Raw genomic sequence first — 27,999 nt, 5'->3', positions numbered from 1 at the left:
CCTAGTATCCATGAGGACACAGGTTCCATCAGACCTGGTGTTGCTGAGGCTCTGGTGTAGGCCAGCAGCTGCAGCTCCGATTGGACCCCTAGCCTGGGAATCTCCACATGCCATGGGTGTGACCCTAAAAAGACAAATAAATAAATAAAAATAAACCTGAAAGTACTTGTAGATCTTAGAGTAGGTGAGAGCTAAACTGAAGAGAGAAGAGTATGAAATGACTACACGTTCTGATGCCATATAAATATCTGTATTTATAGCAGATACAGAACTATAAAAAAATAAAGTCCTTGTTGTTTAATTTATATGTAGTAGTGAGTATGTGTTAATTCCAATTCCCAATTTATCCTTCCCCCACCTTTCCCCCTTGGTAACCATAAGGACCTACTGGACACACAGGAAACTATATTCAATATCTTGTAATAACCTAACGGAAAATAATCTGAAAAAGTATATTACTGAATCCCTTCGCTATACACCTGAAATACTGTTACTCAGCCATACTTCAACTTTTTTAAAAGTTAATAAAAAAAAAAAAAGAGAGAGAGAATCAAGAACAGACTTGTGACTGCCAATGGGGAAATGATGGATTGGGAGTTTGGGGTTAGCAGATGCAAACTATTATAGATCGAATGGATAAACAACAAGGTCCTATTGTAAAGCACAGGGGAAAATATTCAATATCCTGTGATAAACTACAATGGAAAAAGAATATGAAAAAGAATATATATGTATAACTGAGTCACTGTGCCATACAGTACACATTAACACAACATTGTAAATCAACTATACTTCAATAAAATCATTTTTTTTTAATTTTATGGCTACACCCACAGCATATGGAAGTTCCTGGGCCAGAGACTGAATCTGAGCCACAGCTGCAGGAATGCTGGATTCTTTTAACCCACTCTGCTGGGCTGGGGATCAAACCTATGCCTCTACAGTGACCCAAGCCATTGCAGTGCGATTCTTAACCCACTGCATACAGCAGGAACTCCAAAATACATTTTTTAAAAGAGAATTTTAAAAAAATATATAAAATCATTTTTTAAATGAAGAGAGCAAATGCAAAAAATGTATCTTAACTTTTCTCAGTAATTATCTTGCTGGTGGTAACAGTCTCATTATTCTGATACTTCTGAGGGTGTAATGTAAATATGGGCTATTCTATCCACTCCTGCATTTGCGAGCAGCATCAGAAGCAACCCCAAACTCATAAACCAACTCTCCCCTCTCACGTGCCTATACTACCATCTTTCTAAGCAAGATATCTTGTTCTTTTTCTAGGCTCAACATGCCCCAAACTGAACACACGACCATCTCCCCAGCTCAGCTGCCCCTCCGTGTCCTCTATTTCTTTTAGGTTTAGTTGTCCTCCCACTGTGTGGGGTTGGAAACTGCTGGGGCTTCCCTGACTGGCGTTCTCTCCAGATCAGCAAAAGTACACTTTTTTTTCTTTTTTGGCTTTATAGGGCCGCACCTATGGCATATGAAGGTCCCCAGGCTAGAGGCTGAATCAGAGCTACAGTGGCTGGCCTACACCACAGCTCATGGCAACGCTGGATCCCCGACCCACTGAGCGAGGCCAGGGAGTGAACCCACATTCTCATGGATGCTAGTGGGATTCGTTTCTATTGCACCGCAATGGGAACTCCCAGCAAAAGTACTCTGAAAGAATACTGTCTAAACTGCCTTCAGAGCCATTCAAAGTTTATGGATCCTCTCACTCAGCAATTCAGTATCAGTGTGTGGACTTGGGAGGGGCCAGTTAAATAAATCACCCTGTCACCACACAGTCAAGCACTATGTGTGCATCTGTAGGTGTGCTCGTACTTGTTCAGTCACACTTAGACCATCCCTTGAAAGATACACAACAAACTGATGACACTGACAAGCCAGGTCAGGGAGACCAGGCAGGGATGGGAGGGGACTATTCACTCTCTGTCCTCTTAAATCTTTTAATTTTCAAACTGTTGCATTATCTATTCAAAAGAATAAAATCTCAGTTTAATTGTTAACTCAAACCAATTTTATTCAATGCAAATGACCCTATAAAGAATTAGTTAATAATTCTAGGGAAATTCAATTTATAAATATCAGACAATTAAAAGAACCAGTTTTTAATAGCTGGAAAAAAAAAAAACTAAGTACATGGATCCCCCTTCATCTAAACCCCGAGCCAGCCATCAAGTTTCCACATCATCAAGGTTCCATCTCTGCCCAGAGAGGCAGGAACTCCCGCCCCATGAAAGATCCCCTGCCACACCCCCTGCTGGAGACAGATGGACAGCTGGGCAGGTGCCTTCACTCTTCCTATTGGCTTCTCTGAGCCCAGCTTGGGTCTCTTCAAACTCACGCGTGAGCTTGATTCTCTGCAAAACTCAGCCTACGTGAACTTCACTGAAATATATCCATGCACCAGTATAATATACCCCACAACACTTAGAAAGCCTGCAGGAAACTAGAACCCAGACCTGCCATGATCCATGGGCACCTGCTGAGCCTCAGGAAGGGTTTGAGAAGAACAGAAATGACATCACTGAAACCAATGAGGCAGGACTGTAAAAGGGGCCTCCATTTTTTTTTTCAAAGGGGCTCAATGTAAGAAATACCCGTTTTAATAAGATCTGGGTGCGTTTTTAAAACTTGTAGCTACAACAAACATATGCATCGCCTATGATGATCTAAATAAATCATAGCCAAAATACTGGTTTTTTCCTCCAGATTATCTCAAAGGGATACCCCCAAACAAAGAAAAACACCTAGGTTCTAAGGCCATGGACTCTCTGTACAACTAAACCACCAGCAAGTTTAATGACCAGCTGTAGTAACTAATTCATTCCAGATGCCTGGGAACATCTCTTTGTTGCCTATAATCTGTCGCAATCTACATTTGTTTGATATACTGTTTTGTGTTGTTTGGTTTTATTTTTGCTTTTTTAGGGCTACACCCTCGGCATATGGAAGCTCCTGGGCTAGGGGTCAAACTGGAGCTGTAGCTGCCGGCCTACACCACAGCCACAGTAACTAGGGCTCCAAACCGCATCTGCGACCTACACCACAGCTCACAGCAATGCTGGATCCTTAACCCACAGAGGCCAGGGATTGAACCCGCATCCTCATGGATACTAGTGGGTTCACTACCTCTGAGCCGCAATGGGAATTCATGTTTTGTTTTAATTCTATACACCACTTATAATCATTTTGAGAAACAGAAAACAGTCTAACTGCAGTCAGGGCTCATGGAGTCAGAGCCAACCACTGCCTCCTCCAACCACACTTCATACACAGTTATAACCCTGAAGCCCCTCTCCACCACCAAGCCCCCGCAAGTGCTCTGGTAGCAGAGGAAACAGGTCAGCAAACACCAGCCTCCTCTCCTCCACCCAGACCTCTTGGTTCCTCCCCATCCAATTCATCTTCTATACCATTTCCAGAATATCCTTTATCAAACCCTATGCCCACATCATATTACTCTCCTGTTCAAAACCTGATTTCAGCAGTTCCCGTCGTGGCGCAGTGGTTAACGAATCCGACTAGGGACCACGAGGTTGCGGATTCGATCCCTGACCTTGCTCAGTGGGTTGGAGATCTGGCATTGCCGTGAGCTGTGGTGTAGGTTGCAGACGCGGCTCGGATCCCACGTTGCTTTGGCTCTGGCATAGGTTGGTGGCTACAGCTCCAATTCAACCCCTGGCTTGGGAACCTCCACATGCCACAGGAGCAGCCCAAGAAATGGCAAAAAGACAAACAACAACAACAACAACCAAAACCTGATTTCAGTGATTCCCTTATTTTCTACTTAGTAAAAATTTCATTGGCTCTTTGTAAACACTGTCTGCACAAAGAGTTTATTAATTATCTTTATTTGGGCATCCCAATATATAAATTGCCATTATCTTGTTTGAAAGCAACAATGAACCCATGAAGTTACAAGTATCCTCCCCTGATGACAGCTCAGAAAACTCAGGTATTTCTCTGGTCTGTCATTCTTTTTCTTTCTTTCTTTCTTTCTTTCTTTCTTTCTTTCTTTCTTTCTTTCTTTCTTTCTTTCTTTCTTTCTTTCTCTTTCCTTTCTTTCTTTTTCCTTTTTAGGGCTGCACCTGTGGAAGTTCCCAGGCTAGGGGTTGAATTGGAGCTACAGCTTCTGGCCTACACCATAGCCACAGCAATGTCTGCGACCTACACCACAGCTCACAGCAATGCTGGATTCTTAACCCACTGAGTGAGGCCAGGGATCAAACCCACATCATCATGCATCCTATTCAGATTTGTTTCTTCTAAGCCACAAGGGTAACTCCTCTGCTTTGTATTTCTGCCTGGTATTTTGTACCTGATACACCCACACCCACACCCACAATATTTCCTGCCTTGATCCTCTGTCCAGGTAGGTTGGATTCTCTCTGCTGCCAAATTCACTCTGCTCCTGCTCACGTCCATCTAGGCTCTTCTCTCCAGGTGCTCCTTCAGCCCCTCCATGTTACTTACTTAAATCTTCCTGGGCTTTGATCAAGCCACTCACCTCCCAAGACCTTCCTATGGCCAATGTAACTGTAGCTACCAGGCCTGTGAATCCAGGCATCCTCACACAGGATGCCATCAGAACCGACATTTTCCGAATGTTTTTTGGGTGGGCCCATGATGCCAACTCAGTTGGGGGTTAGGGGTAGGCTGAGTTAGTACAATTTAAGTGGAAGCCTCCTGGCCCCATCAAAACCCTGTTTTCTTAAACTTCTTAGAGAGCAGGATTTTCCTCAGTCACCATTGTGTTGTCCAGGTTTGACACGGTACCAGGCACACAACTGGGGCTCCATGACCACTGGCTTCCTGGGGGAAAGAGTCACCAACCACCTTGGTGTGGATGAGTCTAATTAGACTCCTGTCCACACCAGCTACTGTGGGCGTGACCTTGGCCCCTGAGTCCCTCTCTGGCTCTCCTGGGGCAGCTCCTGAGCAGTGGTTCTCAACTGGGGCCAGTTTTGCCCCCCAAGGGACACTTGGTAATATCTACAGGCATCTTTTGCTGTCACAACCAGGGGGGTTGCCACTGGCATCTAGTGGGTAGAGGCCAGGGACACCAGTAAACATCCTATGATGACCCACAATAAATAAGTATCTGGCCCAGAATATCAACACTGCCAAGGGGGAGAAATCCTGCTCTGGAGAAAACAAAACAAGGAAAGAGGAAGTGCTCCCTGAAAACCTTTGAAAAGAAGTGATGGAAACATCACTTTAGTTGCCAGATCCGGATCCATCATAAATGCTTTTGACATTACGCTGGCTTATTTAAAATTAAGCAGCTGCCCCGCCGCCGTCCCAGCAGCATGTGGTGGGCATGGCAGCCACCCTGGAATGACCACATCACAAACTACTGGAGCTGGCTGCCACATTTCTGCCTACTAATTTTAATCTCTCTTTCTCAAAGGTCAGGAATATTTTCAGACCTCTTCACACACGCATATTGTGGGCAGACTGGATCTGCGCTGCTTCCAATTGGCAGAGGCACTTCGTTCACCAGCACCCTGAGCTGAGTTACAGGCTTAACTTTGTCCCTGTCACTCTCCAAGGGGCTTTGAGTCCATTATCCTAATTGGCAAATGATATGTAAGTACCAGAAGGCTATGTGTCCGCAATTATATTTCTAATGAAGGCTTAATCTCCAAAAGCAAACAGTAGTTCATTAAAACCACCCTCCCCATCTGTCACTACGGTCACCAAAAGAGAAAGAATCGGCTTCACGGGAAGGTTCAGATTAGCTGCCAGACAAAGCCTGATGAAGAAGCAAGAGATGCATCCCACCGGGTTCCAGTGCAGCATCCCTGACACACCCCTAGGGGAGGGATGGGGTGGAGACAGCAGCCTGAGGCTCAGGGTCTGGGAAGGCAGGAAGCAGTCGTTCCTCTGTTCCCCTGCTCAGGGCAAGCTTTTTGAGCAGATATTTCCACTTTAGCTAAGACATCTTATCAGCACTTCAGGGAAACGCCAGAGGGATTCGGGAAGGCAGATGACTCCATGGTCTAATATTTTAGCTGGACTCACACCAGGATCCCAAACCCTGTCCCGCAGACTGTGCATCACTCTGGGGAAGCTGATCACAGCTGCCCCGCCATGCTCAAAAAGCACTGACAGTCTGCGGAATGGGGTTCTAAACACCTGATGGGGATCAGCTTCTTTCACCCCCAGCAACCCTATGACTCATTTGACAAGTGAAAAAAAAAAGAGGCAAGGAGAAATCACTTGTCCAAGGTCATACAGCCTTTTAGTGGTGGAACCAGGCTGCGAACCAGGTGAACTATTTCCGAGTTCCCCATCATACACAGTGCCCAGGACAAACGCACTCATCTTGGGCCAGGAGCCCTGATGCTGCCTGACATGCCCCATCTCACCTGCGGGGGCACGGAAGGCCACGAGCCATCTTCCCTATGGCATGGTGGGATATTTGAGCAGAGCCCGAAAGTCTGAGTAGGAAATAACCAAGGCAGAAACATGGAACAATGGGACCGAGAGGCCTGCCTGGGACCCCTAGCGATCAGTCATTCTGGACATTGGAAGCTTGGAGGGCCGGACACATGTCATCGTCTTACCCAGACCCCCAACCCACCCTACCAGGCAGGCACACACAATGACAACCACCCCCTGACAAGAGTCACCTGAGGCCTTAGGCACTTAAGTGACCTGCCCAAGGTCACACTGCTGAGCGGTAGAACCAGGGCTCAACCTGGGCATGTCTGCTACACAGCCTTTGCTCTCAGAACTTCCTAAGATCCAGGACATGCCACCCTGTAGGACATTCCCTGAGACAGGAAGCCCCGAATTTGCCTGAACTCCAATCCCCTGAGTTTGCCATTCTCCACAGCACCACCTTTAGAACCTTCAGTTGTAAAGAAGCTTCATGGGCAAGGCTGCCCCAGCTTGGTTGAGGGAACCCCATCTGGAGTCCTCGAAATTGCTCAGGTAACCACAAGCACTCCTACAGATGCAGGGATCCGAGCCTTTGTGCAGAATGAGGGCCAACCTTTGGCCAAGTGATCTCTCTTCACATGTCCATGAGACCGCCCCTCTACAAGCAGGTACACTTTGCCTTCCTGCACCAAGTTTCTCTATGGTCCTCAAAAGCTATTCCATGGAAAGGCCCAAACCTTAACACACTGTGGGCCTTTAGCTGACAACAGTGAAGACTTCCGTCCCAGGAGTTCCCATCATGGCGCAGTGGAAACGAATCTGACTAGGAACCATGAGGTTGCGGGTTCGATCCCTGGCCTCACTCAGTGGGTTAAGGATCCAGCATTGCCGTGAGCTGTGAGTAGGCTGCAGACGTGGCTCGGATCTGGCATTGCTGTGGCTCTGGCGTAGGCCAGGAGCAACAGCTCCGATTAGACCCCTAGCCTGGGAACCTCCATATGCCATAGGTGCAGCCCTAAAAAGCAAAAAAAAAAAAAAAAAAAAAAAAAGAATCCCTCCCAAAAGTGCTGACATCATCATGTGAAATCTTATGCTCAAGGGAAGATGGTCCAACATAAGAAACAGAGCCTGGACTGATGACTATCAGTTCTTGGCTCTCTGCCCTCCAATTCCTAAGTTCTCACTGCGCAGGCAACAGTTACCAGTGAACATTCATGGACGATCTTCCATCAGCAAAAGGAAAGAAAGCTAAGGGAGTGTCATTCCCCATCCATAGAGGTGGACTCGATCTTTCCAAGTTGGTTTCATTCATGAATGACCACATTATCAATCCAGATGGGCCAGTCTTTATTTTCCCCAAAATTGTGCCATCTCTCCATAAATTCTATTACAAAATTACTCTGCGTACCAGAGTTTATTAATGTAAAAACTTCCTTCTTCCCCTTCTGAATGCTCTGAGTGGAGAGTCAGGTGTTACAGAACCACTGTCACTGGCGACCATAGGTCCTGCGCTATATCAGTCACTCGCAAGGGGACTTTTCTCAAGCAAGTTTGCTGCAAATGCTCTCATCCCAAAACCATGTTTTGTTCATACCTTGATACACCAAAGTTGCACAGGTCAGAGTGTGATGTGTCATATCGCTTTTGTTACATTATTCATACAAGCATTAACTGAAACATCAAAGGTAGAGAATGTGCTCCGAGAAAATCAAAACAGGCAGCACTGGGAACAGTGGCCATGATGCATGTAGAGCAGGACACCAGTTCCAGAATGGGCTCCATCTCTTCCTCTGCGACAGTCAGCACCAACAGGACATCTGGCTGCACACCCCCGATAGAGTCACATTTTATTTTAAACTCACTCCCTCCCTTTAACCTCAAATACTCCACCCTTAAAAAGAACAAAGCTCAGGGCATCTCCAGTTTTTATTTAGCCTGGCACAGCCTCACTGCTCCGAGCCGAGACGAAGAGAGGCAGGCGCAGCTGTCTGCCGTCTCCACTCTGGATGCGTCACTCACTTCCTCCATGTCCACAGCGCATCTCCGGATGCTGCCTAACGATGCAGCTCCATACTTGCATCCCCAACTCCTGAGCCCCAACTGCAGAGACCTCTGGGGGTGCTAATGGAGTCTGGGGATAACACTGTGGTCTTTCCCTCCTGAACTCAGAAGCACGTGGGAAAAGAGGCTCACCAGGCAGACTAATGAGCCACACCACTGATGCAGCTCAGGGGAGAGCTGGCCTCACTCCTGGCCCAGAAGACGTCCGAGCAGTTCAGGGAGTGATCCCCAGGCCAACATGGGGCTCCCTGAGGGTCCTCAGATTAAGATACTGAAGAAGAGGGAAAGCCTGAACCTCAACTGCTCATGGCCTTCTTGCAAATCCACCCATCCTTCCTTGGGTAGGAGAGAAGGGAGAGCAGGAGGCCACTGTGTCCTCCCAGGGAATGAGTAGAATTCCCTGCACTCTCTGGAAGTAGGGAGAGTGGAACCTAAGGGTTCTCGGCCTGAGATGTACTCACATCAGAGGAAAATGAAAATCCTGCCAGGCCACCTTAGGGGCTACAAGAAAGGGAGCACATTTTTAGCATTCAGTCCTCAGGGAAAGGACAACAATGGTAACTGGGTAAGTTCATTTGGAAACAAGGAGGTTAAAAAAAAAAAAAGGCATTCCCATTGTAGCTCAGCGGTGATGAACCCGAATAGTATCCATGGAGAGGTGAGTTTGATCCCTGGCCCTGCTCAGTGGGTTAAGGATCCAGCATTGCTGCAACCTGTGGTGTAGGTCACAGATGTGGCTTGGATCCAGTGTTGCTGTGGCTGTGATGTAGCCCAGTAGCTGCAGCCCCAATTCAACCCCAAACCTAGGAACTTCTATATGCAGTGGGTGCATCCCTAAAAAAAAAAGGAGGTGATTTGTTCCATTCTTGAGGCTAGAAGTGTTGCCCTCCTAAAGTAAAAGGAAGGGGGTAAAGAAACCCACCTTGGAAGATCATAGGGTAGGAACAAAGGTCTGCCTACCTCATTCTGATGTCCTGCCTCTCACGGGGCTGAGCCACAGGATCAAGAACCACCATGTCCACTTTCTGTTTCTATCTAAGAGACCACAGACCAAGGGAGGCATGTGGGGGCTCGAGAAGTTTTGTTTTTCTCTGCTTAACTTGAGCCTTGTGTCTAATTTAAGAAACAGGGGAAAGACAGAAAGACATGGTATGCTGCAGAATCAGGAGGAGAGAAATGAAGAGAATAATCACAATTGTATGTGCAAGTATACCTGGAGAAAAACACAACAAAAAGGCAGAAAATTTAAGAGAAATTCCAATGTAATCAAACTATTAAAAGGACACACACACACACACACACACACACACACACACACCGTCAAAATACTTTTTAAATATACACAGAGGATTTTCCAATATATATACATGAACTATGTCCCCAAGTGCAGGAGGGGAATTTGAGGCTCAGGGCAGTTCTATGATTGGTTCCTAGAAACCCCACACTGCTTCCTCTTCTGAGGCCCCTTTACCCCTCTACCCCCAGAGAGAGGAAGGTCCTCCCTCTCTGCCCTCAAGGGTCACACAGCATCTCAGGGAAACAGAACATGGACCGATCACACACCTGGAGAAGCAAGAAGCAAACAGTACTGTGCTGAAAGCACTGGGGACACCACATGGGTGGGCAGAGCTCTTCCAATGGGGGATGAGAGATGGACATGGGATGAAGTTCAGGTGTCCAGTGGACCCAGCACATGTCTCAACAACAGATCAAGGACTCAGGGAAGAGTTGGAAACATCAGGCACATAGCTTCTAGTTAGAATGAAGAGTAGAGAAAACTGCTCCTAGACTTCAGACAATACTACAAAGCTACAGTAATCAAAACAGCATGGTACTGGCACAGAAACAGACATATGGATCAATACAACATAATAGAGAACCCAGAAATAAACCCACAAACCCACAATCAATGAATCTGTAATAGAAAAGGCAAGAATGTACAATGGATAAAAGACAGTCTATTCAGCAAATGGTTTTGGGAAAGCTAGACAGCCACATGTAAATCAATGAAGTCTAAACACTCCCTCACACAAAAATAAATTCAAAATGACTTAAAGACTTAAATATAAGCCAGGACACCATAAAACTCTCAAAAGATAATACAGACAAAACATTCTCTGACATAAATCATATCAATGTTTTCTTAGGTCCATCTCCTAAGGCAATAGAAATAAAAGAAAAAATAAACAATTGAGACCTAGTCAAACTTATAAGCTTTTGTGTACAAGGGAAACCAATAAACACAACATAAAGATAATGTATGAACTGAGAGAAAATATCTGCGGGATGCGACCAAGGGCTTAATTTCCAAAATATATAAACATCTCATATAGCTTGATAACAAAAAAACAAACAAGCCAGTCAAAAAACAGGCAGAACACCCAAATATACATATCTCAAGACATCCAGTTGGCCAATTGGCACATGAAAAGATACTCTACATTGCTAATTATTACAGAAATGCAAATCAAAACCACAATGATTACCACCTCACACTGGTTAGAATGGTCATCATCAAAAAGTCTATAAATAATCAGAGTTCCCATTGTGGCTCCACAGATTAAGAACATTACATAGTGTCTGTGAGTATGAAGGTTCGATCCCTGGCCTCATTCAGTGGGTTAAGGATCTGGCATTGAACGAGCTGTGGAATAGGTCACAGATACAGTTCAGATCCAGCATTGTTATAGCTGTGGCACAGCCCTGCAGCTGCAGCTGTTATTCAACCCCTAGCCCAGGAACTTCCATATGCTCCAGGTGCAGCTGTAAAAAAAAACAAACAAACAAACAAAAAAAGTCTACAAATAATAAGTACTGGAGAGGGTGGGGGGAATAGGGAACCCTCCTACACTGTTGGTAGGAATGTAAATTGAAGCAGTTACTATGGAAAACAATATGGAGGTTCCTCAAAAAACTAAAACTAGAGTTACCACATGATACTGCAATTCCATTCCTGGACATGTATCCGGCAAAGAAAAAAACTCTAATTCAAAAAGATACAGGCACTCCAATGTTCACTGCAGCACTATTTACAATAGCCAAGACATGGAAGCAACCCAAATGTCCTTCGACAGATGTATAGATAAAGAAGATGTGGTATACACAGAGACACACACACACACACACACATATATATACAGTGAAGTATTACTCAGCTATTAAAAAGAATGAAATAATACTATTTGCAGCAACATAGATGGACCTAGAGATTATCATACTAAGTGAAGTCAGTAAGACAGAGAAAGACAAGTATCATACGATATTACACACAGAATCTAAAAAATGATTCAAAGGAACTTATTTACAAAACAGAAAAAGACTCACAATCATAGGAAACAAATTTATGGTTACCAAAGCAGAAAGGAGGGGAGGGATAAATTAAGAGTTTGGGATTAGCAGCTACAAACTACTATATATAAAGGAGATAAAAAAACAAGGTCCTACTGTGCAGCCCAGGGAATTATATTCAATATCCTGTAATAAACTATAATGAAAAAGAATCTGAAAAAGAATATATACGTACACATATAAATAATCACTTCTGAATCACTTTGCTGTACACCAGAAACTAACACACTGCAAGTCAACTACACTTCAATTTTTTTTTAAATATGTTCAAGAGTAGAGGGATCTGCTCCATATTTGTACTGCATTTACTATGCGCCTATTTATTTCCTATAGCATTTAGCACAGTGGTGGCACCCAGGAGGCATTTCATAAACATTGATGAGTTATTTTCTAAGTCAGATGGAAACTTGGATAACGCTCACATTACAATAATAGAAATGATAGTGATGTTTTCAAGCCCACCCATAAGACACTGTTGACAATAGCAGCAACGAAGTTCATTTTCATGGAAACCCTGAAGGGCTTCTGGGTTCTTGACCTAAGACAGCCTCCCAGCTCATCAGTCCTTTCAGCAGCTCTGAAAAGAAACATGAGGGTCTCCATTTCTGGAGAAGTCAGTGCTGTGTCCCGGGTACAGCTGCCTGATGATGCTGGTACCAGGATCAGAATCCTGCCTCCCATGTTCCACCAGCTCCCCTCAACTGGGACACCCGTGAAAAGGGACCAAACACCTTTAGCGAGAGTTTGGGCCCGCAAGCTGAGCAAGACCTCTCCAGCGCACTTGCTTTATAATTTTAATTTCTTATTTTGCCTTCTAAGCCATTTGTTTAAGAAAAACGAAGACATGCCAAAGGAAGAGTACATCAAATAAAAACCAGTCTATATCCAGTCTCTTGGGCCAAACCATGATAGACAATAACAGAAGAAAGGGAATGTATATGTATGTATGACTGGGTCACTATGCTGCACAGTAGAAATTGGCATGGCACTCTAAATCAACCATACTTTAATTTTAAAATAATAATAAAATAAGGAGTTCCTGTCGTGGCACAGAGGTTAACAAATCTGACTAGGAATCGTGAGGTTGCAGGTTCAATCCCTGGCCTCGCTCAGTGGGTTAAGGATCCAGCGTTGCCATGAGCTGTGGTGTAGGTCGCAGACGCGGCTTGGATCCAGCACTGCTGTGGCTCTGGCGTAGGCCGGCGGCTACAGCTCTGATTAGACTCCTAGCCTGGGGACCTCCGTATGTTGCAGGTGCAGCCCTAAAAGACAAAAAAAAAAAAAAAAAAAACTGCGTAATAATAATAATAAAAACTGGTGTGTTTTAAATATTTCATCTTGGATTCTAGCCACAACCTCATTTGGAGGTGACATCCCAACTTCTTCCCATAAGGCTCAAGTCAGCAGTCTCCTGCCCTGCCCAGGAGTGAGATCCCCACATTCCCCAATTCCCACCATACCAGAGGCCATAGCCTGGAACCCCGTAAGAGTCCTAACAGAGGCTGGGCCTCAAGTTGGACCCCAGAAAGGAACGAACCCTAAACCTTGGAAGACAGTCAACAGGAGGCAAGGATGCACCTAGAACCCCAAGGCCAACCTGCCCGAGTCCACCATCCAGATTCCTGCCCTGGACACATACTAGCACTTCTTCTGCCCCCAAGAAGCCTGGCCTGAGCTGTTCCAGGCATTCTGAGAGACCATCTCCACAGACACACTTCTCTTTAAGATTTCAGTATCTTTCATCCAAAAAAAAAAACCCACAGCACAAATTGCGTTGGTGACTCACTCCAGCCTTGGCAAGTCCCAGCCAGGCAGCTTTGTAAGTTTCTTTTCAGAGTCCCCATGGGCTGGTAATTGTTTTTATGGCTTTCTGATGAAGTGCAAAGCGCTCCGTGGCACTCTGCACCACTTCCTGGTGGCCTATGAGTCCTAGGAGCTCACGCCTGTTGAAGGGGACATGAGCCTGGTCAGCTCACCCTCGGCCACCCCATCACCCTCACCAACCCCAGGACTCATGCCCCACGCCCAGGCACCCTGAGCCACCCGCTCTCACTGCAGGGAGATGAGGGGCAAGAGAGGCCAGTGCATGACATCATGGAATAGCTTTTTAAAGAACCCTGGGCCCGGCAAGTCAATAAAAAAAATCCCCAGGATATTGAGTCAGCTGGAAATATTACTCTTATATGTGTAGTGAAAGTTTACCATCACTAATACAGTTGTTGTAAACAAACATATTGATTGTATTTTTAGGTACAATCAGAACAGCTCATTTATTTGAGCTTTTTGTAAATATCAACTCATAAAGAATTTTTTTAGTACTTTTATAGTGCTTAGAGCACAATTTTTCAACTTTAAAATCCTGATGCAATGTACATTATGTATGCAAGACAATGCAGCACAAGGCATTATGTTATGGTGTTTTCATTCTTTTTCATGCATTTGACTGTCTTGTTGATTTTCTGAGAAGTTTTATCCTCCATTTCAGCAGTCCCTTCAGAAGAACACACTCCGGAAACACCAGCGGGGGATAGAAAATGCCCTCACTAATACAAAGCCCATTTGATTTCAGTGAAGATGAGAGTTTTTCAATAAACATACCATTCAACACTTGCCAAAACTGGAGCACTCTAAAATGTATCAAAACTAGGATAACTGAAGAGAAGAGAACCACAGAATGACTTCAATGTCACTAGCTAAACAGGAATCAGGGACTCTGAAGGGCCCTTCAGGTCTTGGGTTGGTCAACTCCACTCAGCAATAGCAAAGAGAATCGGAATGGAAACTTACTGACCTGCAGCTTCAAATCTACCTGCTACTCAGAAAAGGGCAGCAGGTAAAACATACTTTAAATACATTTGTTGGGAGTTTCTGTTGTGGTGGAGTGGAAACGAATCCGACTATGAACCATGAGATTGCAGGTTTGATCCCTGGCCTCGCTCAGTGGGTTAGGAATCCGGCATTGCCCTGAGCTGTGGTATAGGCCGCAGATGCGGCTCAGGTCCTGCATTGCTGTGGCTGTGGTGTAGGGCGGCAGCTGTAGCTCCCACTGGATCCCCTAGCCTAGGAACCTCCATATGCCACAGGTGCAGCCCTAAAAAGCAAAATAATAGTAATAATAATATAATAATAATAATAATACATTGTTGAATAGTAGTTGCATTTCATATTTATGAGTTCTACCATTTATTGTTGCAGTTTAACACTGTGATCCAGTTCTGGACAAGGGTCCTACAAGAACTGGAGAGAAGATGTGCCTTTCAGACAAGTCAGTTCTGTCTCTGAACACATCAGATGCTCTAACGGCAATGTCCTTTAGGAAGCACTGGAGAATCACATTTCATCTTGGCTCTAACAAGCTGTAAATCCACATAACACAACCTTTGCGATGATGATGATGATACACACTATAATTTGCCTCAGGTCGCATGTGCCGGGCACACACTGTCTCTAGGAACACTTATGTCACCACCGGGGTCGGGGGTGGGGCAGGAGGGGTGGGAGGGAAGTTCCAGGACCCCCGGCCTGTCATAAATAAGTGGATAGATCTTAAAAGGGCTGAGTAACTTTCTCATGGACACACAGAGCCAGGCTGGCACTCAAACCTCAATTTGTCTGATTCTAAAGTACATACGTGTTCTTTGAGCCCCCAAGTCAATACTCAAAATAAGCTTTGTTTTTAAAAACTGGATCCAGCACCAATGAAATATTTACTTAATCCTCAAAATGATGCTTCAAGGAGATATTTTCATTCACCCCCCCCCTTTTATTTGGCCATATCCATGGCATATGGAAGTTCCCAGGGCCGGGGATGGAAACAGCCACAGTTTCAAGCTATACCACAGCTGCAGCAACACCAGATCCTTAGCCTATTGTGCCACAATGGGAACTCCTACCATCCCCTCTCGATAAATGAGGACACTGAGGCTCAGAGAGGCAAAGTTACTCATTGAAGTCCACACAGCTCCTCAGGGGCAGGTCTGAGACTCTAGAGCCTGTGTTCTCTGGAAGGGCTCGGCAGGTGCCTAGAGCTTGGTGAGCACCTAATCAAGGCCAGCTGGTGCAAGTGCAGGTGACAGAGGGCAGAGGCTGAACCCAAGGCCCTGGAATCAGGAAGCCTGGGTGAGCATCTCAGCTCTGTCACATACCCCCTCAGGACTTGAGCCAAGCAATCAGACCAAGGGTGCCTCAGTCTCCTCCTCTGTTAAACGGGAACAGCACTCCCCCTCAGAGGTAGTTGTAAGGACTGAAGGGGAAAACACCTGCAGAGCACTTCACTCAGTGTCTGATGGGAAGCAAATGCATTTTACACTTAATGGAAATTTCCCTTTCTGCTTTTATGAAAGCCAAACTTTGTTAAAAAAAAAAAAAAAGTAACAAAATGGGACTTTTTCACAGACAGATGTGGACTGGAATCCAGCTCTGCCATTTGGCTCTTTGTCCCTGGGCGAGCTACCCAACCTCTTTGAATCTGACTTTCTTCTTCTGTAAAGTAAGGACAATGAATGTGTCAGGAGGATAAATGGAAGAGCCTATGTTAAGCACCTTGCACAGAGCAGGAGCTCAGTAACGGCAGCTGGAGGGGTCTGAGGATGACACAGATGCAACACAGTACCTCAAAATGTCCCAGGCGAAGACAGCGTGTGTCCTCCTCCCCTGGACTAAGGCACCATTGCAGGGAGAGCATATGATTCATAATGACGCTACCTCTGCTTTCACAGCTAAATCCCTAGGCACCTTCCATCCTTCCATCCATCCATCCAACCATCCATCCATCCATCTGTAGGTGACATCCAGGGCACACACCCTGCTCACCCAGGAAGGAAGCCACCAAAGAACAGGGGAGAGTAGAGCTAACGGGCTCGCCAAAGTCATCATGTGCCACCAACAGAGGTGACCCACCTGGTCTTGGCCGCGCCCTACTCTGAACAATCAGAAACAGCACTCCCTATTGGAGCACATGAGACCATTAGCCACAGGAAGACCCTTCATGATGCTTCTTCATAGGTTCTTCAACAGTCTGTCATCAACTTGTTACATCTATAAGAAGGGACCCACCCACGCTCTGTTCCACAGAGCAGTCTTGTATCAGGTCATTAGCCCAAATCACCACCTCTAACCTCCAACTTCAGGACGCAGATTTAAAGGTTGCAGCTCCATGGAAACCCCAGACCACCCAGGGTGGGGGTAGCAAGTGACCCCCCCCCCACCCAGGTCCTATTCACATCACTCTGCCTCACACCCAAGCCATGAGCAACTACAGGCCGCACATTTCCAGCTTCATACAATACCCCACAGACCTGACCGTCCTCCTGAAAACACTCTTTAAATGATTTTCTGCCCACTTTCACAGCTTTGTTGCTGTATTTACTGCCTTTTACTCTTCCTCCTGAGAAAATATCAAAGAAATTCATTTCTGAAGCAGATGATTTAAATGTAAATATTCATCAGTTTCACAACCTTCTCAGTGGCTCTTTTGGGCTCCTGGACCCAATCCCAATTGGGGAGTGGGGTGAGCAGGGGGCTTCCTCACACCAGCAAACAATTCTCAGCCCACCAGCTGGGTGTGCTACAATTCAGCTCAATTCTGAAACTACTACCTGGCACAGTAGTAGTCCCACAAGTAGTACTACAAGACGGCCCCCACCCTACTTCAGAGGCCAATTGCAAGTCCAGTCTGTTACCCATGCTTCAGATCATCCAGCAATAGAATAGACGTTCCAAGGAACCACTTCTTGCATTTGATTAATTTTCTGGAGCAGCTCACAGAACTTAGAAAAACATTTTACTCACTAGATTACTGGTTTATTATAAAAGGATGTAATTCGGGAATAGCCATATCAAAGAGATGCACAGGGCAAACTACAGGGAAAGGGCCAGGATTTTCCATGCCATCTCCAAGCTTGCCATGATCCCTGAATCACCAACCCAGAAGCTCTGTGAACCCCATCCTTTTTAGGTTTTTAATGGAGGCTTCATTATACAGTCATGACTGATTCACTGGCCCCTCTTAGCTCCCAGAAGGTCAAGGGGAAAATTGGAAAGTTCCAACCCTCTAATAACAGGCTTGGCTCCACTGGCAACCAGCTTCCCCGATCCCACCCAGGTCTAAAAGTCACCTCATTAACATAACAAAAAACACCTTTGTTGCTTTTAGCACTTAAGAAATTTCAAGGGTTTTAGGAGCTCCAAGCCAGAAATGAGATGACCAAATATACATTTCTTCATAGAACCACAATATCACAGAGGCTTTATTTAATCAACAAAGATCTGAGGTCTGGCTTCTATAGGCTGGACACAAAACATTCCACCTTTAATACTAAAGAGCTAGCTGCTCTGGGGCACAGAAGCCCTACCTCATAGATCTGCCCAGATAAGAACCAGATCTCCAAACCAGGAGCAAGAGGAGGACTCATGGCCTCCAGCCCAGAACAACTCCTGTTCCTTGGGGGCAGCTCCTAAAGCCACAGGCAACACTTTCCAGGGACTTCCCAACACAAAACCTAGAATGAGAGGCCATGTGTCCAGAGGGTCAGGATGGAGTGTAGAAGAGACCCGGAAGCTCCAGCTCCAACTACAGGAGTCAAGTCTGCAGGCCAGCTCAGAGAAGGGATTTTAACTGCATTCCTAAACACCATCAGCTCTTAAAGGGTGAGATGCATTCTTCTTGGCTATTTCCATTCCCCTGAGGCAATCTGTGAACCACACTGGAGCTCAACTGGATGACCATCCTTTGAAACCTGGTGAAACTGCACTCAGGGAAAATGTTTTGCAAGACATCTTTTTAGCTGTTTTGGCAGCACGTCTCAGACTCTTCCAACCAGAAGGGTTGCATTGGCCTCTGCAGTCACAGATGTAGAAAAGGGCTGAAGACTATACAAAATGCCCTTAAAAGAGAAGCAGCAGGTCAGGGTAAAGACCTCTAATCAGGGAATGGAGAGTCTCAAGCCCTAGTCCCTCCACCTCCCAGGAATGTGGCCTTGAGAAAATGGCCTTTCTTAGCCTGCTCCCCCCCGCCCCCACCATCCCAAAGTCCAAGAGGGGTAGTGAGGACCCAGGAAACGCAGGTGACCAGGGAAAAAGTATCATTCAGTGAATGCTGTTCATGTGATCTTTTCTCTTCTTTTTTTTTTTTTTCCTTTTTATGGCCACATCTGCGGCATATGGAAGTTTCCAGACTAAGGGTTGAATCAGAGCTACAGCTGCCGCCACGGCAACACAGGATCTGAGCCACATCTGCAACCTACACCACAGCTCATGGGCAAAGCCAGATTCTTAACCCACTGAGCAAGGTCAGGGATCAAACCCGCATCCTAACCCAATACTATGTTGGATTCTTAACCCACTGAGCCACAACGGGGACTTTCCATGTGACCTTTTTAAATGGCCCAGGTCACTTAATCTATGTTAATAGATTTATATATAATATTTATACACACACACACACATATATATATAACACACCACAATGCACGTCAGAGCTATGAGTGGAAAGCATTTATAAGAAGGGAACTCTTGGAGTTCCAGTCGTGGTGCTATGGAAATGAATCCAACTAGGAACCATAAGGTTGCAGGTTCAATCCCTGGCCTCACTCAGTGGGTTAAGGATCTGGCGTTCCCATGAGCTATGGTGTAAGTCGAAGACGTGGCTCAGATCCTGCATGGCTATAGCCGGCAGCTATAGCTCTGGTTCGACCCCTAGACTGGGAACTTCCATATGCCACAGGTGCAGCCCTACAAAGCAAAAAAAAAAAAAAAAAAAAAAAAAAAAGTAGGAAACTCTTGAAGAGATCAAAAGCATGGTGGTTTCCTTACCAGGGGTTCTTCCCTGGATAGAACTAAGGTTCTAAGTTTCTGTTGGACAGCAAGCTTGGAGTCTATCAGTACATCGTTTAAACTTGTCTTATAACCTCTGTTAGAGGTATCTCCACCAACATGACTGCATTCTCCAGGGCCAATTTTTTTGTGGGCCAGCACTTCACTATCACAATGCGAAGCAGACACAATGATAACAGTTCCAAGGCAACGTTCAAATTTTATCATCCAACAGCGAGAGACTCTCAGAGGTGAGAGGTACCAGAATCCCACAGAGGCAATGAATAAATCATTAAAATAAGGTAAAAATCTTAAGGGTGGAGAGCACAAATACGAACTAAAGCTGCCACAAGAGACTCTGATATGCCTGCTAATCTTTCCTGTGAGACTCACATTTGCTCACGTCTATATTTCCTTTCTTGATGCCTCTTAGCTCCATAGCTCACCTGAGTTTCCAGCTTATCTGGAAGGTTCTTGTGCTCTCTCACAGATGTGGGTCTCTGTTTCTTTCCTTTTTTTTTTTTCCTTAGCTTTTTAGGGCCGCACCCTCGGCATATGGGAGTTCCCAGGCTAGGGGTCAAATTGGAGCTGTAGCTGCCGGCCTACACCACAGCCACAGCAATACAGGATCTGAGCCACGGTGGCGACCTACACCACAGTTCACTGCAATACACGATCCTTAACCCAATGAGCGAGGCCGGATCAAACCCACATCTTCATGGATACTAGTCAGGCTCATTACCCCATTTATTTATTAATATTATTAACACTATTATTCAATAATAGTAATCGTAATATCATTATATTATCTTATATAATATAAATGTATTAATATTAACATTATTAACACTATCATTCAATAATAATATATAAAGTTATTAATATCAATATTATCAACATTAAATAATCATTATTATATTTATATTATATAATGTGTTACGATATATAATATATTATAACTATGTTATATTACTATATTAATAAATAATAATATTATTATTCACCCCCACACTTATGTTCACCTGCCTGTCTACAGATGGCAAAGCAATTCTTTAAATTCATTCTCTAGTTGTTCTTTTGATTTTTTGGCAACAAATCCTTCCTGATCTATCTACTCTAAGATTATAGCACTGGTGACAGATATGTTGTTTGACAACCTAGTGGCATATTTTACATCCTTCACATATCCTTTCTTCTCTCTTTTGGAGGGAGATGGGGGGGCACATCTGTCAATTACTGTTTGACCGGAAGGCACCTTTGAGGTAGCTGCCCACAGAGTGGAGAGAGGCTGACAAGCTAACCTTCCCCAGCCCAGACACAAGGCCTTCTAGACACAAGGACCTTCTGTGGGGTCTGTCATCTGGGAGCTTAGACAGATTAAGAGGAAACGGATGATAAGACGTGCTTAATCTGATGAATCCAGACAGCCTATCTTTTACCTAGAGAGCAGGAACTTAGGGCAAAAAATGGGTCACAGACTTGATGGGATATAAAAGGGAGGTGGTTTAAAAAAAAAAATACAGGCACCGGAAGTCTCTTTCTGTAAAGGAAGATGCAGGACTTCAAGCTGAAGCCCATCTTGCACCAAGGCTGCAGCCAGCCACTCGGAGCTGCAGAGAAAGAAGGCAGGAATGGGAGATGGGCTCCTGGGTTTATGGAGAATCACTGGATCCCTACATCAAAGGACAGAAAACAGGAAATGTGACCCACTGCACCTAAACCCACTAGGGAAGAGTACCGTCAGGACACTATGAGCTTGGACATTGTGACGTTCACATACAGGGCAGGAGGGAAACCAGCTCCTAATCCAAGGCTGCAGAGGTAGCACAAGAACAGACCCAGCCTCCTGAGGGATACAGGACAGAGTCAGCAAGAAGCCCAGGTCCAAGAAGCCTAGAGTCAGAAAAAGAAGGGCCAGGACTCCAAGAGGGGAAAGAATGATTCAGTTTTACTCTGTTTCTGCATATACACAGTGGACAGTGTGGGTTCTGTCACTGCAGACAACAGAGAGCCAGCCACACCTTTGGACCCCCCCCAACCTCGGCACCTAGACAGTCAGTCATCCAAGATAAATGTGACACAGCCCCCAGCGCAAGGGGCTCCTCGTCTTTATTAGCTAACATAGAGGCATCACCCAGGTGCTATTAGGCCCAAGAGTGTCAAGAAGGCATTCTGCTATTTTCAGAAGGCCTAGTTTTCATGGGAACCCCAAAGAGTCAGAATCAAGATGCTATAAGGACCACACTGGAATCCCGTTAACACTCAGCAGCCCAACTGAGGGGCAAGGGTACCATCAGGGAAGGGCGCTGGAGGGCTGCCTCCCTGCAGGGCCAGGAGGGCTCAACCCACAAAACCAGCTCACACTGAGCAATGGGGGAGAGGCACTCAGACATGGGGGAAGTGGTACACAGCCCAGTGAGAAAGCTGAGCAAGATAGAAGAGGCACCATGCTCATATTCACAAGCATAAGAGGAAAGGCAGAAACCTGAGAAAGGGATTGGGGACAAGTGGGGTTGGTGGCAGGGCTCATGGATCACAGCCTCACTCCCCATCTTCCACATACAGAGGCCCAGGGCTCTCTCCACGTAGCTAGAGGGGGTTCAGAATCTGTACCCCACCAGGATCCCCCGCCATCCACACTCACACACCACCTCCATCACCACCAAGGAAAGCTGGCTCTGAAATAGGATCCTTACCCATGAAGACCACATACAGCCTCAGGATCCTTCTCAACATTGTGCCTGGGGAGCCCGATCCTCTATGTCAGCTAGCACACGAGCTGAACCCTTGCAGCCACTCTTGCACTAGAAGGTTCTTCCTGAAGAGATGCTCCACTGTTCGTCATTCAGCTCTTTGCTCTAACAAAGCAGTGCAAAGTATAGAGCTGCACGACTCAGCTCGAGAGAGGAAAACGCTTTGCAAGTGATATTCTGATCTCTCTCTGATATTCTGTTGATGTTTCTGTTGCTGGAAATTGAAGACTTTTCTGCATTGGTGGATGAAGTAGTCTTCTCCTATGTTGTTTTCTTGCCTTTAAAAGTGTCTGTCCCTGTGATTTGACCTTTTAATGAGCAATGAGACTAATCTCGTGGAGAGATTAAGCCCTTAGGCCACCTTGCCAGCTTTTGCTGACCTCTATCTTCTGCGCAAGACCTCATCATCTCAGAGGTTTGGGGAAAATGGCTCTAAAAGCTCTCAAGACCCTTTGTACCAAGTCATTCTTCAGTATTTTTTATCCTTTTGTTAACTCAATGCTACATACTTGAAAGTGTCAGCCTTATGGGTCCTAGAGAATCAATCAACAGGGTTTATTTTCTTTTTTTGTTTTCATTTTTGGCTGTACCTGCAGCATATGGCATTTACTGGGCCAGGGATCAAATCTGAGCTGCAGCTGTGACCTACACCACAGCTTCAGCAATGCTGGATCCTTAACCCACTGTGGGAACTCTAAGGTTTATTTCCTTGATAATACAGGGTCTGCTTCAGAAAACTGAAGCACAGAGTTTTTAAGCCAAACAAAATGCCTTCAAAGTCAGTCAGTAGAAAACACTCAGACACTAACTTTAGGATCCTTATAACTTCATTTTTTTTCTGTCTTTTTGTCTTCTTAGGGCCTCACTGGTGGCATACAGAGGTTCCCAGGTCAGGGGTCAAATTGGAGCTGTAGCCACGAGCCTACACCACAGCTCCAGCAACGTGAGATCCGAGCCTGGTCTGCAACCTACACCACAGCTCACGGCAATACCAGATCCTTAACCCACTGAGCGAGGCCAGGGATTGAACCTGCATCCATAATTATGGATGCTAGTTAGGTTCGTTAGGCACTGAGCCACAATGGGAACTCCAACTTCATTTATTTTTAATTCTCCCCACAATTCTTCCATTCCTCTTCTCTTCATGATGAGATTTAATCATCAGAGCCATTTGGCCCTCTGAACATTTTTATAGTGTCTGGCAATAAAATCACTTGCTGGGACCAAAGAAAATTTATTCTCTCTAGCTAACCTCATTAAATGCAGACTTCTCATGCCTGTCATAGATTTTTTACATTTATATCAGTTAACTTCACGCTCACAACATGGCCATCACTTTTTGGAGGGACTGAAGCTAGATTAAGAAGGCAAGGCAGAAGCATGTATATAAATATGTATGATTGGGTCACTATGCTGTATGGCAGAAAATGACACAACCCTGTAAGTCAAATGTACTCAAATTTTTTAAAAGCCTACAAATAATACAAAGAAGGAGGCAAGGCTTACATTGTTTGCTGTTTCATGTTATATCAAGTGATCATACTACAAAATGATCCATTCCAAAATCTCATTCCAGCTTCCTGCTGCGCTATCAGCAAAGACTAGTCTGGGCTACTAGCTGGAACCCTTGAAGCAGTACCCTATGGCCTCTATTGTTTATGAGGTTTGCTCGCTTGCTAACCATGAAGGCTCCACTCTACTCTCATCCCCACGGGTTCAGGGTTCCAAAGCTAACACTGGAGAATTCCAAAGGTATGTCACCTCCAATTCATCAACATGCAGTCCTGGATTCTAAGCATTCCTATACTTAATAAAAACAGGAATGAAGAAAAGGAGAATGTAAGGTGAAGAAAATGTTTTGGAGAAATTTATTTGATAGCATTTTAAGCCCGTAAGCCTGAGGAGATCCTGGATCCTTCTCATCCAATCAGGAGAGAGAAGGACAGTGGGAAGAAAGGTCTTTGTGGAAGCTGCACACAGTGCCAGGCCTATGACAGCAGCCACTGTCCAATGCCTATAATAATTCAACCATTTCCTAGAATACGAAGAGGGGAAATTATCTGGAAAGGACAGAGTTCCCTGGGGCCCTAGTGGTTAAGAATTCAGCAATGTCACTGCTGTGACTCAGGTCAAAGCTGTGGCTCAGGTTTGACCCCCCCCTGGTCTGGGAACTTCTGCATACCATGAACCAGGACCAAAAAAAAAAAATCTTGAAAGGAAACAAGGACTCGACTAACTGATGTGAAAAGGATTTTTTTCCCCACCCTCCCACGCCATCATGTTTTATTTTGTCGTTTCAACTGAAGATTGTTCCATGTTTGATTTTATTTATTTTTTATTTTTTTATTTTTTGGCTGTACCCAAGGCATATGGAAGTTCCTAGACCAGGAATTGAATCTGAGCCACAGCTTCAACCTACACCAACAGGTGCGGCAACACTGGACCTTTTAACCCACTGCACTGGGCTGGGGATCAAACCTGTGCCACCAGAGAGACAAGCCAGATCCTTAACTCAGTGTACCACAGTGGGAACTTCAGGTATGTTTTTCTTTTAATCCCAAAGAAATCTCATCTAATATTGTCATTTGTGCTCTTCGTGTGTGTGTGTGTGTGTGTGTGTGTGTGTGTGTGTGTGTGTGTGTGTGTCTTTTTAGGGCCACACCTAAAGCATAGGGAAGTTCCCAGGCTAGGGGCAGAATTAGAGCCATAGCTGCCAGCCTACACCACAGCCACAGCAATGCCATAACCAAGCCACATTTGCGACCTACACCACAGCTCACAGCAATGTGGGATCCTTAACCCACTGAGTGAAGCTGGGGATTAAACCCACATCCTCATGGATGCTAGTTGGGTTTGTTAGCGTTGAGCCACCATGGGAACACCTGATATTGCTATTTGGAAAGGGACAGACCATATCACAATGGGGGTTGGTGTGTCACATATACGATGCATACTTTCCTTTTTCTACACATAAACCAAAGGATAATATTTAGTGCTATTATAATATATCTATTTCAGATCTTATGAATAACAGAAGTGGAAGGAGAAGTAAGTCTTTTTAATACAAAGGGAAAGCTTGGCCTTCTTGGGTAGTGATAATTCACACAGTCAAACCTTCTCAGTCAACATGCTCAGGCCTGAGGTAATTAATGGTGAAAGTGATTAAAGCAGCACATCATTGAAAAATGATACACACACACCTTTAAGACTTGCCTTTAACTTGTAGCCAAAGTGACTGACTGTCCTGTTTCTCTGGAATGAGACACAGTCGGTCACCAGGCGCACAGCACAGGGGATGCACCTCACGCTGCTTGGGGCCATGACCTTTCTCTGAATGAAAGTTTAACAGATCTTCTTCCAATGAACCACTCCCATCATATAGTCTATGATTCCCAGTCTCAGTTTTGTTGAAGTCAAGCAAGAATTGAAGAGCCTTGTGAAGATGAGAACCGTTCTGGATTTTTACAACATTCCCCAGCTTTCATAGTTGTTGTCACCACCCAGCGCTGTTCACAGAAATGCTTCAGGGGTCACTCATTCTGAATTTATTCCAAAATACTCAAACCAGTGACTTTGTCTACTTGTACTTAATCTGTTTCTAAAATGTTCATGTACCCTTTCATTAAAGTACATAAATTCCAAGAGGAAGTGCCATCAGCATAGTGAGGTTTGAGAACAACACACTGGCCCTGTGGGCACCCAGTTCAACCCTTTGCACAGGAAGGATGGGTGTCCCAAGAGAGAGTGGCTGGGCTGGCTGCTGCTGCAGGTGCTGTGGGGATAAGATGTGTTTACATGTGTTACATGGGACCACAGAACTTCACATCAGCTAATACAGTGAGTCAGTGATGTGAAAACTGGTTAGAAAAACTCCTGGACTCAAAACATTTTAAGTGCATCACTGCAAAAGAGTCTGCTTTCTTAAAATGAGTTCATTCATTAGGATTTTGATCTAGGAGTTCCTATCGTGGTTCAACAGGTTAAGAACCCAAAAGAGTCTTAGTGAGGATGTGAATTCGAGCCCTGGTCCCACTCTGTGGGTTAAGGATCCAGTGTCGCCAATGAGCTACAGTGTAGGGCACAGATGCAGCTTGGATCAGGTGTTGCTGTAGCTGTGGCACAGGCCATCAGCTGCAGCTCTGATGAGACCCCTAGCCTGGGAACTTCCATATGCCTTTTAGGTGCAGCCGTAAAAAGAAAAAAAAAAAAAAAAAAGGATTTTGATCTAGCCTGTTTGAGTGTAAATCTGCTTTCCACTGCCTTACTATTTCTGGGAAGTATCAATGCACACTCATGTCCCAAATCTTGACTGGCTATCAGCTATATTCCAACCCATATTCAGTACTGGTCGTGTTCAGCACACAGTACGTGCCTCGATTTGTTCTCGATCGTGGATGAGAGTCGGAGGTGAGTTTACCCAAAGTCGTAGGTCACAGGCCTTTTCTTCACATAGACATGATTTCTACACATAAAATAACTGGCAAAATGTAAAGCAGGTAATAAAATAAGCAACTGCTTAAGTGTAATCACGTGCCCATGCATATTTTAAGTTCACTCAGTGCTACAGGAGCTGAGAGGCAGGGTCAGTGCTGAAGGTGCTATAGAAATTACTCTGTTTCCAACAAGATCACAAGCCCTCCTGATGCCGTGACCCTCCAGCCCATAAGGTTTATGTGTCAGCTACACAATAACTCACTGACCAGAGTCAGACAAAGGTTGTCCCTTGGGACACCTGGACACCTGTAGCCTTACCCACTTAATGCCAAAGGAAGTAAAATTACACGGATTTCCCTTCAACAGGAAAGTGGGAAGAAAGAAGAGGGGCCAGCAAAGATTCCTTCCGTTCCACCCACGAGAACCACACTCTGGGTGTAGATGAGGCCTCAACAGGATGACGAATGCCTTCCTAATTAGAGGTCTGAATTAAAACCACAACATAAATAAAAGCAAAATGACTCAGATATAGAAAACTTTTGTGCATAAAGTGAATTTTAGGTCCTTTCTTTCTTCTTATTTATATTACGTACTAGACTCAAGTGTGCCCAAGGCCAGGAGGAAACTCTCACATAGAGACCGTCTACTTAGCATAAACTGCTTGCGTTGCCATTCAACCTGTGTGTGTAAGGTGGGGAAATCAATGGGTCCAGGAAAATCAGCGGCTACAGGAATGGGCTCAGGGGACTCACATGTCACCACAGGCAAGCCATCTGAACCACAAACACATCCGCTCAACTCCAATTGCTCTGCATCCATGTGTGCCCTGGCCCTGCCCTGACCCGAGATTTCCCTTTCAATGGCCTGACCACAGCCTGGAGCCTCAGGCCCCGCTTTCCCACAGGGAGCTGCCGAGTGGAGAGCCACCAGGAGGCAGGTAAAGGTCACTGGCTGGAGGTTCACGCTGGAACAGCCCCAGAACCTCATCTTTCCCAGGATCACCAGAAAGAACCCCATCAACGATCTGTCTCCCGACCCCCCCACCCCACCCCCAGCTCTATTCATGAACCAAATAGCAAAGGCGGCCAGCCTGAAACAGGCTTCAAAAACCATTGCCAGAAACTGGTTCGCTAACACCTCCAACAGTCTACGATGGGGGCTAACCCAAGCAGACAGCATCATAGTGAAC

General features: G+C 45.3%; 1 protein-coding gene across 12 annotated transcripts in view; it reads right to left on the bottom strand.

Annotated features, from left to right (window-relative positions):
- Nucleotides 1-27,999, bottom strand: part of FHOD3 (formin homology 2 domain containing 3) — a 549,164-nt gene that overhangs the window by 437,385 nt on the left and 83,780 nt on the right. The gene's annotated exons all lie outside the window — the stretch shown is intronic.

The sequence above is a fragment of the Sus scrofa genome, chromosome 6, assembly GCF_000003025.6.
Source record: "Sus scrofa isolate TJ Tabasco breed Duroc chromosome 6, Sscrofa11.1, whole genome shotgun sequence".
Classification (NCBI taxonomy): domain Eukaryota; kingdom Metazoa; phylum Chordata; class Mammalia; order Artiodactyla; family Suidae; genus Sus; species Sus scrofa.
This window is presented reverse-complemented; position numbering and strand designations above follow the sequence as displayed.